This window comes from Neolamprologus multifasciatus, chromosome 14, assembly GCF_963576455.1.
Source record: "Neolamprologus multifasciatus chromosome 14, fNeoMul1.2, whole genome shotgun sequence".
Lineage (NCBI taxonomy): Eukaryota > Metazoa > Chordata > Actinopteri > Cichliformes > Cichlidae > Neolamprologus > Neolamprologus multifasciatus.
Window position 1 is genome coordinate 24,684,142 of NC_140452.1, and position 14,417 is coordinate 24,698,558.

Here is a 14,417-nt window from a genome sequence, read left to right on the forward strand (position 1 = left end):
GTCTTCAAACAACATTACAAAACTTTTTTTCCATACTGCTCCACAAATGAGGACAGGCTCATTTGTGGAGGACCAGTTCTACAGCCTGACTCATTGCGTGAGCAGTGCTGGAAATGATGAGCACATCGGCTCATGTTATCTGCGTCATTTCTTCTTCTGTGCCATTTGTTTTGTTCTATATGTTTCTTTCCCTTTTATCTATCAAACAGCTCAGATGCCTGCCAGTCTGTATTACAGCAGTGTCCTAGTTTACTTTCCCCCAGCATTCTAGCCTTGGCACAGTCAGTGCTGTAAAAATCAGCCAGTGTATACAAAGCAGAAAGGATAAGTAAGGTATTTTCCTAGACTGTCCTCTAGCAGGTAGGCCTGATCAAGCTTTGCTTGGCAGTGAGAAATGATTACTGCAGAACGCAAACATGAATTTCAATTGTATGCTTGGGTCCAACTAAATATTGCAAACACATTCATTTGAAGTCTTCAGATGAGAAAGATGTTTAAAACGTATTATCTTAAGGCAGCGTGTTTGATCATCTTATACTTTGCAGTAAATAACAGAGGATTAGTGCATAATATTCAGGATTAATATTGGTGTTGCATACATTTGCAACTGTGTTAGACTGACAGAAAAAAAGAGTTGTGTTCTTCTTACTTCAAATGCATTTTCTTTTTCTCCGTCTCGGTTACTTTCCAGGTTTATATAGCTATAGGATGCATTTAGAGGAAGCCAAGTGTAACTGATGGGAGGAATTGGCAGTGATGCACAATTTCACTCCCATATTTCTGGCTCAATATAAACTACCATCTGTCTGCATTTGACTGACAGCTGTTGCAGAAAGAACACACTACTGGGAGAGACAGAGAGAAGGGCTCAGGGTGTAATAAGACATACTACGGTAAAACCAGGCAGTAGATGAAAATAGCGAAAGTACATATTGACTATCAACTGGTGAGGTGTGTGAGATTTGGGTGGAGTGAAGGGTGGAATCAGAGCTATTAGACAGGCTATCCACGTTCAGCTTGCTAAATGAAAACGCTGGCTAATAAAAACTCAGCCACAGGGCCGTATTTTATTCTGCTAGCCTCACATCAAAAGGTGGCTGTCAGCTGTAGCTGGGTTATCCATTAATTATCATATGATTGAGTAAACCACTACTGTAAGATCACAGATAGCCTGTCATTTTCTTTGACCAAATGACTTTGTTAGAGGGTGATTGGTGTAGAAAAAGTGAATGAGTTAAAGCTCCAGTCCAGATAATGATGGTGTCACAGAGAGTTAGACTTTTCAGCACTACTGCTCAACTTTGGTAGCATGTTTGTTGGAAGGTATCCAAGTTGTAAATTATCTTTACACACACACACACACACACACACACACACACACACACACACACACACACACACACACACACACACACACAGGAAACAGGTACTTTCAGCTATCAAATTCATTGTTGAAACATTTGGACACATCTCAAACACAGGCAAGAGACTGACAGTTACTCTGAAATAGGAGCATGCCACACTGTGCACAGGGAGCCACACAAGACTCACTGTGATTGCCAGTAGACCCTTTACACAATAGTTCCTTCTGAAACATCTCTCCCCCAAACTTTTACCTAATATTTTAGTTAATTTGCATTTTGCACATTTTCTCAAGCACACACAAGCGGATAAAACGTACCTTCCATTAGGGGAAACTGTATTCAGGCTTTTATGTTTTAAGAAGAGAAAAAAGAGAAGAAAGAAAATTGCCTTACTGCAAGTAATCATCCTCATCTCAAGCACCACAGGTTCCCCAGAAAAGAAGGGAAAAAGGGCTTAAGGCCAGTATATGAAATTTTTAATACTCACCCAGCATAATCTCTTTGCCACCTCTTACTCAAGTTGAGGCCTCAGCATGTGTCATAATAGGATGCAGGAACACTTGAGACTGAAACAGCAAGGTAGGCAGTGCAGGCCAGTCCTCGCAGATTATGGGCTTGGAGATGTTTTCTAAATTAGGCTTCTCATCTGCATCATTTCCACAACCACCCTTTCCCTTCCTTTACTCTCATACCAGTGTGTTAAATTCTAAATTCAAATTATACTGACACACTCAAATTGTACCTTTAAATAAAACGGAGTCAGTATAAAAATTAAACAGTGGGGGAATGTTTTATTCTCCTTTTCTTCTAAAAGGAGAATAAAACATTGGTACCACAAGGCAGTAAATCTTAGATCAAATCCTGGGTGAGCAAATACATTTACTCTCCATCCATCAAATTCAGTCTTGACAGATGCATTAATCAGAGTTTGGACGAGCATTAATTAAAGGTTGTGTTACCTGTAGCTCCTCATCTTTGGCGTATTACTTTGCCTGTCATACCTGCTGCTTCACATATTTTTCATTTGGTAATTTCCTCCCTGCTACCTTCATTTTCTTTGATTTCTATTTACTGCAATTATGTTACTATAGTGTTATTCATCCACATCATTTTCACAGTGACATCCAGACGTAGGCCACGAGATGACAAGTTGAAATCTGTTTTCAATATATATGTAAATACGCATGTATGCATTGTATCGTCACCTATATCAGTCAGTGAGGCCAATAATTTGTTGCGCTCAATTTAAGGGTCAATTGGAAATCTTTGGTGTTTTAATGAGAAACAGTGATAATAACTGGTGTTGCCTCTCTGGTAGGTTATTAATCATTTGGTGCATGTAGCTGTCATGTTAAAAAAAACCTGGTACAATTTTTGTAGTCAGTGAAAGAAACATCTGAAAAAACTGGCTGGGAATTTGTATTTCTTGCACAGCTGATCTTAGCCAAAGCAGCTCACATAACTGCTGTAAGTGGGCAGGAATTTCAGCCATTTAGATCTGGCACACTGAGCAAAACAGACTGCTCTGATGAAGAATATTACCTTTTCAGCTGGAAGGAGACGAGACAGTTATTTGGTGATTCTGTCTGTGCCAGCAGGGAAGTGTCTACTCGAGTCTCTGATCAGCTAAGAAACAGTTTACAAACACAAACCCATGGGAAGAGATTTATGTCATAATACTGTGTACTTGTTTAAACTATTTATGAATGGGTTTCATGTTGATTGCTGTTGAAAGCGCCACGATTATACACTGTGGTTGGCAGTAATTTTAGTACCATACTTTAAAAACAACACTTGCTGAGAGAAAAAGAAAAGCACTAACAGACAAATGAGTACAAGCATAAAAAACTGTGATCTAAATAAAGAAAACACAGGCGGAAACATTTCATTTAAACATTTCATTTCTCTGTTCCTTATAGAAGCTGCTTTTCACGGTACAGCACTGCACAGTACATGTCACCAGGGTCTCATAGGAACTCATCAAGTCATATGACATTGTCCTGATTATGCTGTCACACTGCAGATGGCTGACATCTCCTTCACCCGTAACATCTACCCAGTGGGAATATGCGTGGATCTAGAATGACATTAACAGAAGCCATCAAAAGACATCTGTCAGATGGCACATTAATGTTTTTCAAACTACCAAATCATGTGAAGCCATTGTTGCTTTGTCATCATTCTGAATGCCACCACCATGGAGGACACAAGCTAAAGCAATTAAAAGCATTTGTGAGAGAGATAGGTTTTTCTCTGTTTAACTAGATTTAAAAACTAAACTTAACACCTAACATAAGTCCACACTATACAGCATAACAACACAGATAAATATGAGACCTATGAGACCAGATAAATATGATAACTAGCCCCCCCCCCTCCCCCCAACACACACACACATACACCTAGTTGTCCATGTCTAATTTAGGGAACCTTTTCCCACTGGAGATCTGCCACTGTGATAACTGACAATAATGCATGAAGCCATCCAATTCTAATTAAAAACCTTTTACAGCTGAGTCCTCACAAAAAAACAGGCATGCACAGACAAACACCAGTACACACATGCAAACACCAGCAAGAATAGTGCTGGCAGCCATTGGTGCTAAAAATGGAAACACACAAAGATGAACACACGCAAAGACAAACCATAGTGAATTTTGTGAGACTTTTTAGAGTTTAGTATCTAAATTAATACTTTGACACATTTCTTGTCAAGAGTTAAGAGACAGCTTTAATAAAAACGGAAGATGCAGAGAAGAGATGGCTAGCTCTGTCAAAAGGTAACAAACCCTGATTAATCAGCACCTCCAAAGATCATCCAATAATAATTAGTATTATCTTTATTTTATTTTTTTAAACAAGCAGAAACCAAAGTCTGATGGGATGGGATGGGATGGCATGTCACCACAGGATGTTGTGGTAGCCATGGTGGTTCAGTGTGCCTTCATTTTTGAATAAATCCCCAACAGTGTCACCAGCAAAGCGCCCCCACACCATCACACCTCCTCCGTGCTCCATGGTGGGAACCATGCATTTAGAGACCATCCATTCACCTTTTCCGCATTGCACAAACAGACAGCGGGTGGAACCAAAAACCTCAAATTTAGACTGCTCAGACCAAAGTACAGATTTTCATTGGTCCAGTGTCTATTCCTAGACATTTGACCATAAAAGCCTCATTTGCGCAGTCTCCTCTGATCAGTTGATACAGAGATGTGTTGGAACTGTGACATTTATCTGGGCTATAATCTGAGGTGCTGTTAACATGTGATTTCTGAGGCTGGTGATGCGATCGAATTCATCCTCAGCAGCAGAGGTGATTCTTGGTCTTCCTTTCCTGGTGCGGTCCACATACAGTATGAGTTTTGTCATAGCGCTTCATGGTTTTTGCAACTACACTTGGGGACACATTCAAAGTTTTAAAACTTCAGCTTTTAAATTAATGATGGACTGTCATTTCTCTTTACTTAGCTGACTGGTTTTTGCCATTATATGAATTCTAACAGCTGTCAAATAGGGTTGTCAGATGTGCACCAACCTAACTTCTGCACAGGTTTCTGTTGGTGTGGGGGACTGTAGTATAGGTTTATATTTTAGATGGTAATTATGAGACAATGCGTGCCAGGTAATGCAACGAGTAGTGTAATCAATTACTTTTTCCTGGGAGGAGTACTGCATTCATTGTAAGAAAGGTTTTCCCTGTATTATATATAATACATTGCTTTTTTTGAGTAATGAACCCAACATCACAACAAAGAGAGGAAATACTTCCATCATGCACAAACATTTCACGACATGCAATTAATTTGCACAAATGTGATGTCTTTGATATGCTGCCTAGTGATGGTGGCGACCCTCATTCATTTCAAAGAGGAGCCAGTGAGATCCCAATGAGAATCAGTGAGCAGATCGATAAGGAATCACACTGATAAGTGATATCAATAATGGAATCGGAATTGCTAAATGTGTATCAATTCTGAAAACTGCACATTTACATGGATACTAAAAGACAAAAGGACACAACTTTCAACATTTTGCTTTAGGTCAGACACTTTGACCCTCATATTGATATCAATGATAGAGGCTTTTGATGGCAAGCATAGAAATTAAGATTGAAATGATGGACAAGGCAATGTAGTACTGTCATGCCAGTGTTTTGAGTTTTGGGCATGTTTGGGAGTTTTTTCGTTTGTTATCCGTTCACTGTATTTAGTCAGTCTGAGTGTGCCTGTGTTTTCAATGTGACCGTGGTTTCTGTCTGTTTCCTGTTTTATTCTAATAGTCATTTGTCCTGTTTGCATCATGTTGAGTTTTGCTTCCCATGTCTTGTCAGTCAGAATATGTCCAGCCTTGTTCCCCAGGTGTTACCTCTCTGCCCTGATTCCATGTGTGTATAAATTGTCTGCATTTCCCTCTGTTCCTTGTTGTGATCTCCTTTGTCCTCTGGCTGTGTTCTGTCTGTTAAGTATATCTCAGTTTAGGTTCCTTGTGACTTCCTTAGTAAATGTATTTGGTAATTCAGCAACAAAGGTGCATTTGTCACGGCTGAGGAGGCGAGCTGTGTGGTATTGAAGGGAGAAAGGACCCAAAACGCAGGCAGTTGATGATAATGCTGGTGATGGTTTATTTACACAGTGGTGAGAAGGCAAAACAGGCAAGGGGGAAGACAAAACTAAAGACCTAAACTGGGAAAGCTAAATGACAAACCTGAGAGGGTACCAGAATGGGGTGAGAGGCAGAGAGACACGGACGAGGGACAGGACACCGTGGAACACAGAGTAACGCAGACGAACCGGCAACAGGCAGGAGAACACACAGGGCTTAAATACACACACCAGTAATCAGGGGATGAGAGACAGGAGGGCAACACAGCTGGGAGGAATCAGAGCTGACGGGACAGGGGAAACGTAAATTGAACACACTTACATCAGACAGAGACCTTCACAATAAAACAGGAAACTCAGACACGGGGAACCAAACAAGACACAGAACTAAACAGACAGATTCACAAACAGACGGGGTGACACCATAGACAGACAGAGACACAGACGCAGACTCAGAGGCAGACCGAACATAACACATAGAACTCAAACAATAATAATCATCATCATAATAAACTAGAAAATGATAATAAACTAAAAGCGCTGGGTCACCGACCCAGGACCATGACAGCATTTAAGTTTAGTTTTACATGTAAGTCTTGCACCTATGGGTTCCTTCCTGCCTTATACAGAAATGACAAATACTTGGTAAGGCAAGGTGATATTTCAAGGAATGAATGGCCACACCCGCCTTTTATGTCAATCATGGTTCTTTGCATGTAGCATTCAAATGTCAGAGAAACTGCCCTTTCTCTGAATGTATTTTGGCCATCTTTCAGCCTCAGTTAATGGTATAGAGGCATAACGGCATGCCCAATGAATAATAAAAACATGCCCATTCTTAAAATGTGACAGACATGCCAATGTTATGTGGACAGTTATGTTCATTTATGTATGTAAAAATGGCATGTGTTCCAAATTGGCATGATTCAGGCATACAAACATATGATCATTGCAGTAGGACAATAACAAATAAGAGGTTTAATGCATATTTGCCATTTCTCACAGTTTTCTTTAATGATTTCAAATCTGAATTTGATTGTGCAGATAAATATGCTGTGAATGGATGCAATGATGAAAATCAGGTTAACATCAATTCAAAATGACCAACCACCAGCTTTATAGTTAAAATAGCGATTCTACAAGAAAACTTTAAATCATATTGCACCTTGACTCATCAGCAGTAGAGAGGTTAATCAAAACAGCAGCCCATTATAGTATCACAAGAAGCTGATTTCACAGCCCATCACAGTTTAGTAGCACGCTAATAAGAGGCACATCAGTGGACTGGAGGATTTACTAAACATTATTCATCATCTCCTGAGAGCCATCGAAAGTCTGCTATCATGGGATATCTTCTTGATTAGGTGATGTAGAGTGCATGCACATGAGATATGAGGGATGAGGTTTTATTATGCAAATGATGAAAACTTCGAGCACCATGTCTTGATGAGCCAACATCCGCCTTAATCTGCTGAGCCACGGGGAAATGACCAGTGAGGATTTTTAAGCAAACATAAATTTGATCCATCCCGGTTAAGGTTCAGGAATATAAATTGCACTGCACCGCCATGAAGATTTTTAAAGTTGTCAGACTGCGTCCATCAAGAATCAATACCCAGATATCACTGCCTGCAGTGAAGAGCAATCTGTAAAACCACAGAAATCCCAAAGTGTCTCGTGGTGAAGGTTTATTTGTTAAACGAGTTGGTAAATTGCGTTAAGCTTTAAAATGTAACATATCTGGATGTATTCTGTGGTGTAAAACAAACAAACAAACCAAAACTAGCAACTTGGTATTTCATTATTTGTATGGGAGAGTGTGATGAATCCAATTTACTAATATTTTCCCAGACAAGTCAATCAATTATAGCTTCAAAATTACAAACCTATGGATAAAACACAGTTTTCAGAATTTACACATGCTACAGATTTACTTGTCCACATAACTGGTTCAACATATACAGCATGGTTTTGGTAAAGGTTAATTAATCATTGTAACATAGAAAAGGTGTTTGCTGCTCGTTTTTGTAGTTTTTCCTAGACTTTTAATAGTTTACATTTCCCAAAATGTGTCTTCTGATATCAGCGCAGATGGCTACAAAAAAATCAATACACGTGGTTTAAAAGCTTCCTGAAAATAACTTCCATTGATTTCAAGAAAACCGAGTGCTGCTTAATTAGAAGCAGTAAGCAGTGCTTTATTTCTTCCCTCAAACAACACTTCACATCAATATAAGATTTAAATCAATGATGTTTGTCGGGGTGATGATTGTCCTTGCTTTTTTGAGTGTATCTGTTGGTCTAGATAGCAAAATTAGCCTGATCATTTATTTTTTAAAATGAAACTGAAAAATAATTTGGGTTTGGTGAAGGCTGCAGTGTTACTTTTTCCTACTGGTGGATTACATGACCTGACAGGCTGATTTAGATCGCAAAATTAATATAAAAAGGTACACGTGTGTGTGTGTGATTCACCAAGCTGCTCAGCTCTGGCTGGACAGGGTTCACAGTTCTAACTACTATCTGAGAAAGCACAGTTACGCAAGAGTTTTTTTCCCTCCTGTCCTGTCCAGCAGTGTAGCAATCAGTTGTTGAATCAGGCCAAAAAATGCCAAACAGATTTACTTTCACAAGTGCAGCATTAAGGCACTTGCTATAATGATCCACTCGATAGTCGTATTTTATCAGAACTTTATGAGGATTTTTTTTATTTTGGGTTATTACAGCCACAACAGAAAAGATTAAAGGGCAGAAAAGAAAAAAATAAGTAAGAATGTGAAGCTGGTGAGAAAGTTAACAGAAGCAAACACTGCGAATCTGCTTCAACACTTGCTGAGAAAATAAAAGAAAACAGCAAAGAAACATCAGCAACAACCAACATATGCATAAACAACAGTGAAGACCCAGGCCCCACGACATCCAAGCCCTGCTGGGAGCTTGCTATGTCAGAGCAGACCGAGCTCCGGACCCCGGAGACCTGAGACCCAAGGACACCCGACAGAGCCAGTGGGCCCGGGTCCCGCTATGGAGCCGCTGGGAGTAAGCCAGTACACACCCGAGCACCCAGCCCCTGACACTGGCAGATGGGGATACCAGCCACTGGCCACTGGTTTTCTTTCACAGGGAAGGTCTGCTATCTGTCAAATTAAGATGCATTTCAGCAACCAATAAACATCCTGCCACCCTGTGACCCATGTCAACCTTATCTCATGCAAATTCTTAAGCATTTTAACAACAAGACGAGTGAAGAACAAAAAAAAAAGAAAAGAAAAAAGAACAGGGATAAAGATTCTGGATTTGGCAGAGTGTGGTGGAAGCTGTCAGATATGCCTTCCAGAAACTAGGTGCTCATTAGCATACTTCATTGGGCTAAATATAGTCCTAATCCAATGCTGAAGGGCAAACAAACAAATCGCATACAGCATGCGAGTGTGTGTTTGGTGGGTGAGGCATTTAACAAATTCTTCACCCCTGAAGTATTTTGGCATGATAGCACAGTTTGTGTAAAAAAAAAAGAAAAGAAAATCACCTCTGATGGTTGACATACAGTTTATGACCCTTTTGGAAACGTTTACTATGCTGCCTATGACAGTGCACACTGCAAATGACTGCAGGCCTCAGTGATGCCAAGGGAATCTGTTAAAAGGTCACAGGCAAAACAAGTAGCTTGGCTGGAGGGAGGACATGCAGTGACAAGGAAGCACGTGTCGAAGATGCATAAAGCTTCTGGGACTTCAAGAGTCTTTGAGACTCATTGGCTTAGTTTGCACAAAAGGACTAAGATGTACGCAGCGTTTCCCTCAGCGGTGCGCTCTGAGTGGCATTCTGTCAGTGCATGTGAAACAGGAGCAAAGGATGTGTGGTGAGGTATATGCTTGATGTGATTATAGTGTGACTCACAGAGGGTGGCTGGCTTATGCGTGAAGAGATATATGACAGAGCAGTTCACAGATGCATGTTAATGCCAGGACCCAAAGGAGACAATAGGCTCGGTTGAAAATGCTTCAGTTTAGTACAATTTGCTGCAGCTTGGTTTTGTCACATCTATAAATATTTGATGTTTCTCTCCTAAACCGAAACCAACCCACAGCTGAAGTGACTTTGCACTGCACAAGTGATGTTATTTGGTGGTGTGAGTAATAAATGAGCATGTTTTATAAGAGGCAAGGATTTGCCCAGCACACTCTCACACTGTCAGCTGGTTGAGTTGCATATTTGTGATACAGTCCTTAGGCAAAAGCATTAAGCAGAACTTTCTAGTGCTAATCTGGTAATTGAAAATTTTGTTGCAATTTTCTGCATCAGCCAAAACATATAAGCAGTCATCTACAGGCAGGCAAAAACTGGACAGCTCTCTTTCCTGTTCTAGTACTGTTTTGCTGCGTAGGAGGGAGAGGAATCATGAAGGTTACCAACTCAATGAGCAGGAGCAATGGATAAAGAGAGCGAGAGAAAGAACGAGGGAGAGAGAAATAGAAAGATAAATTTAGAATACAAGCTCATCTCTGCATGAGGTAATTCGGTTTCCCACAGTTGCCTCTTTCAGATGCTGGTGAACTGTGCATTATACAGTCAAGCATTGTTTTATGATTTGCAGCGCTTGTTTTTCCAGCACTGCAAGTCTTTGACACACAGTGCCATCTTTACTGAGAGCACACAAAACTTTTTGCACTCTTGCGCTCTCTTGCAATGTTACTATTTTCTCAGGTAAAATCACACTTTGTTTTGTTGCTGCATAGTGCACGGGATATTGGACACATGCATAAGCTTGCTGTAATTTAATCTGTATGATTCACAGAAGGAGGCTTCTTCATTGGTTTAGGAATTTATTCAAATACTGTTTGTCACTAATTTGCTATCTGTTTTTATTGTCCTCTCTTATTTGCTTTCACAACACACATAAAGAGGTTTCACGTGAATGGCAGTCAGCCTACTACTTTAAACATGACTGCTTGAAGTCAAGAAAAGCGCTTTTTTTTTAAGGCTTGATATCCTTTTAAAACAAAGTGCTTCTTGGTAACAGAGCTCTCAGAGAAAGACAACCCATGCATTCATTTGAAGCCATTGTGTGGAAGTATTGATGTTATCTCTATCACTGACGTGGGATATCTCACACACTTTCTCTCGCCTTTCTCCTACTCATTCAAAGCTTCTCAAGTGGGCTTAAATCCACCAAGAGTTCAAAAGCAAGCATCAGTTACACACCATTTTTCCTATACTTACCACTGTGATATTGAGATAAGAGAGAAAAACTGGTTCTATGTCATAACTGAATAAAAATATAGTTCACAAAGTTAGAAGTTGTAAAAAAATACTCTGAAGAGACTAAACAGTACTCCAGAAAAGTCTTGAGACACTCGAGTTCCTTTATATTTTTCTTTCAAGGAGCCACTCTTTCTTGTGATTTTTAAAAATTGGTCTTAACGAACAGTTCCCATGGATTTCTGATGGCTTGTATCTTGCCACTTTCCGATTTTTTATTTTATCTTCATAAGTCACCTAACAATGACCCGTGAATCATTCAGTGCAGTGGGCCGTTAAATATTTTGAGTAAATGAATGACAAAAGAAAAGGTGACAGGCCTAACTAAAAAAGATCTATTGCAGATAAACAGTATCTAAAATCATGAACTTCAGAAATAAGAAAAAAAAATCAGCAAACACCTGACATAGATGCATCTGGCCCCTCAGTCGATCCATCTACTGCTCACTGAAGCCTCATGGAAAATGGTGGCTGTGAACAAGCCATTCGTAAGGAAGGAAAACAGGAAGAAAAGGCTGGGGTATGCCAGATTACACAAGACGTTGGTTAAAATCAGTGGCAACAGATCTTATATAGTGATTTGAACCTAAAAACCTTGGTTCAAATATTAGTATGTACAGTGGAGGTCAAGGAGTGTTTACAGCCATCTGTAAAACATTGTGGAGGCTCTGTCATGGTTTGGGCTTGCATTACAACAGTGCTGTTGGGGATCTTGTCAAAAATTGTGAATCCAGAAAAATACATTTTTATCCACCATGCAGTACCATCTGGAAAGCATCTGATTGGGAACGCCTTCATCAAAGTGAAGAAACCTCTCAGATAATCTGCCTGTTTTGTTAACAATCTCAAGCATCTCAGCATTTGCGGCATTGCTTTTATTTCCACTATCAGAATAAGCTTGCAAAGTGGTTACACTTTTCTAAGGCTTCTCTCCCACACATACAGTAAGTCTAAGTTCTGTTCGTGTATCATTGCAGTATTAATGTAGATGCAATGTCTGACAATGACGCTAAAAGGTTACTGTTAATTAATCCAACAGTGTATGCTCCATTGGTTTGTACAATGGTGTTTAAAACAAGGCCTTGAGTGATAGAATTGGCTCACAGGGCATTAGGAACAAAAATGCTCCAGAAGTTTCCAACATGAAGCAATCCTTTGAATTTTCTTTTATGGTTTCTCTTCTATGGGTTGGAAAAACTAGTGCAGTGCTCACTATCACAGGCATGTTGGCATCATTAGATGTACGGTCACAGTCACAGTCTGGTAATTTATGAACTATGTGATCAGAACTGGTGACATCTTTATCAGGTCCCAGTCCCTCTAATGATGTTGCTTAGCAACAGAGAGATGACCCCAAAAATGAGACAACCACTCAAGCGTGAAACAGACAGAAATGGAGATCCCTTGGTTTATTATAGTGACATATGAACAGTACTGCTGTCACAGGTCGATTCCCCCGATCCCTCCCCTTTTGAGCCTTAACGTTGAGTTCTCCAACAGGAAGTAGTTAGACATAGTTTGTTCATCTTTGCTTTACTGCTTAGAATTATACAGAATTAGAATTTCATTGACATAATGTGAGCTATGAGCAAAAACAGTAGCCCACCATAAAAAAAAAAAAACTTCACCCAATTATTCTGAAAGATTTTCTGCATTAGAAAACTTTGTCAGCCAGGTGCTTGCTATCGCTTCATATTTGCCTTACCACACAATCTTATCAGCATAAATTTTTTGTACTAATGCTTTATTAACTTTAACACTGACTAGTTCCTTCAGTATGTTTGGTTCTTCCTGGTTGTCTGTTCTTCTTAGCAGGTAAATTTGAGGGAGCTCAATCTGCAGCCACACTCCATAGAAATCCTCATCAAAGGCTGCCATCGACATCAAAGGGCAGACCTCTGTCTACTGGCTGGAAAAGGCAAAGGTTTCACTGTCTCACTCTGTGCCTCCATCTGTCTGTATCATTCAAAACTCGGGAAACAGATCATTCCTCAACTCGCAGTGCTATCGATTTTCTCTTTTTATACATCTTTAAAGGTTTTTGTGTTGACTTAACGGTGGAGTGTGTGGTGATGATGCTGTCCTTAACATAAGGGTTACAGCATATTTGTGTTCTAAGAACAACATAGCTGCCATATGAAGTTCAGAAAACTTTTTTATGTGGCTTTGCAACTACTTGAACCACAGACTGTAAAACTGACTTGCAGCAGAGAAATTTTCATCATGAACAAACAGCAGATTGAATTACGTCACCGCGTAAATTGCAATTGGTTGCTTTCCTCCTGAAGCTGCATTACATAACGTTTTCTAACACGTTCACTGCTGGATTCAAGAGGATTTCAGCTTCTGTTCTGACTAACACTGCAGGGAAAGATTCCCAGGAAACCCAGCAGACCACGTGCACAGCTGTGTGTGCAAAAGTGCCTTCTGCTGATGTGTGTAGCACACGCAAGCGAAGGAGTTAAATTGCAGCCTTTCACGAAAGACAGAGACAAAGAGGGACAGAAAAGATATAAGTGACACGAACCCGTCTTTTACCAGTGGGAGCTTCAAGGGAATGAAACGAGGGGAGTCATTACAGTATCATGTGAGAGGAGATTTGAATGCTTAATAAGATATAATTGCAGCAGGGAGACATAGTTGCTAAAAATGGGACAATGGGGTATAGGAGCTTGTCTTTTAGTCTCTGGATGGGTTCTGAAAGCAAGAAACGTCTCAAATCAGCAAGGGCATAAAGTATTTGCTCGCTTTACTTGGCTCCATCAGTTTGTCCGTGTTTGTTCTCGGTGGGAGATGTTTGACAGGGTCAGCTTGTTTGCAAAAAAAACCATGATGGACAGAAAAAGAATATGGAAAAAACTCAAACTACTGCAGAAGTCATCCTCGCCTGCTTTCTCTCAGGGACCGTGATTATTTCCCTCATGCAAGATGCTTTATTCTGACTACTGAGATGTTAATGGCCAACGTGCTTTCTTCTTCATTCAATACATGCATAATTTAACAGAGGGGGGAGCGTTTTAGCTAGGCATCTTAAGCAGACGAACAATAGTTAGTGTCTTGAAGTGGTGCCATTCATCTTTATCTTTAGAAATGTACCTGTCTTTGATTTCCTTTTGACAGAAATAGCATGTGCAACTTGACAAAATAATAAAAGAACATTTTGTGTTGTTTTGTTTGCATGTGTCAT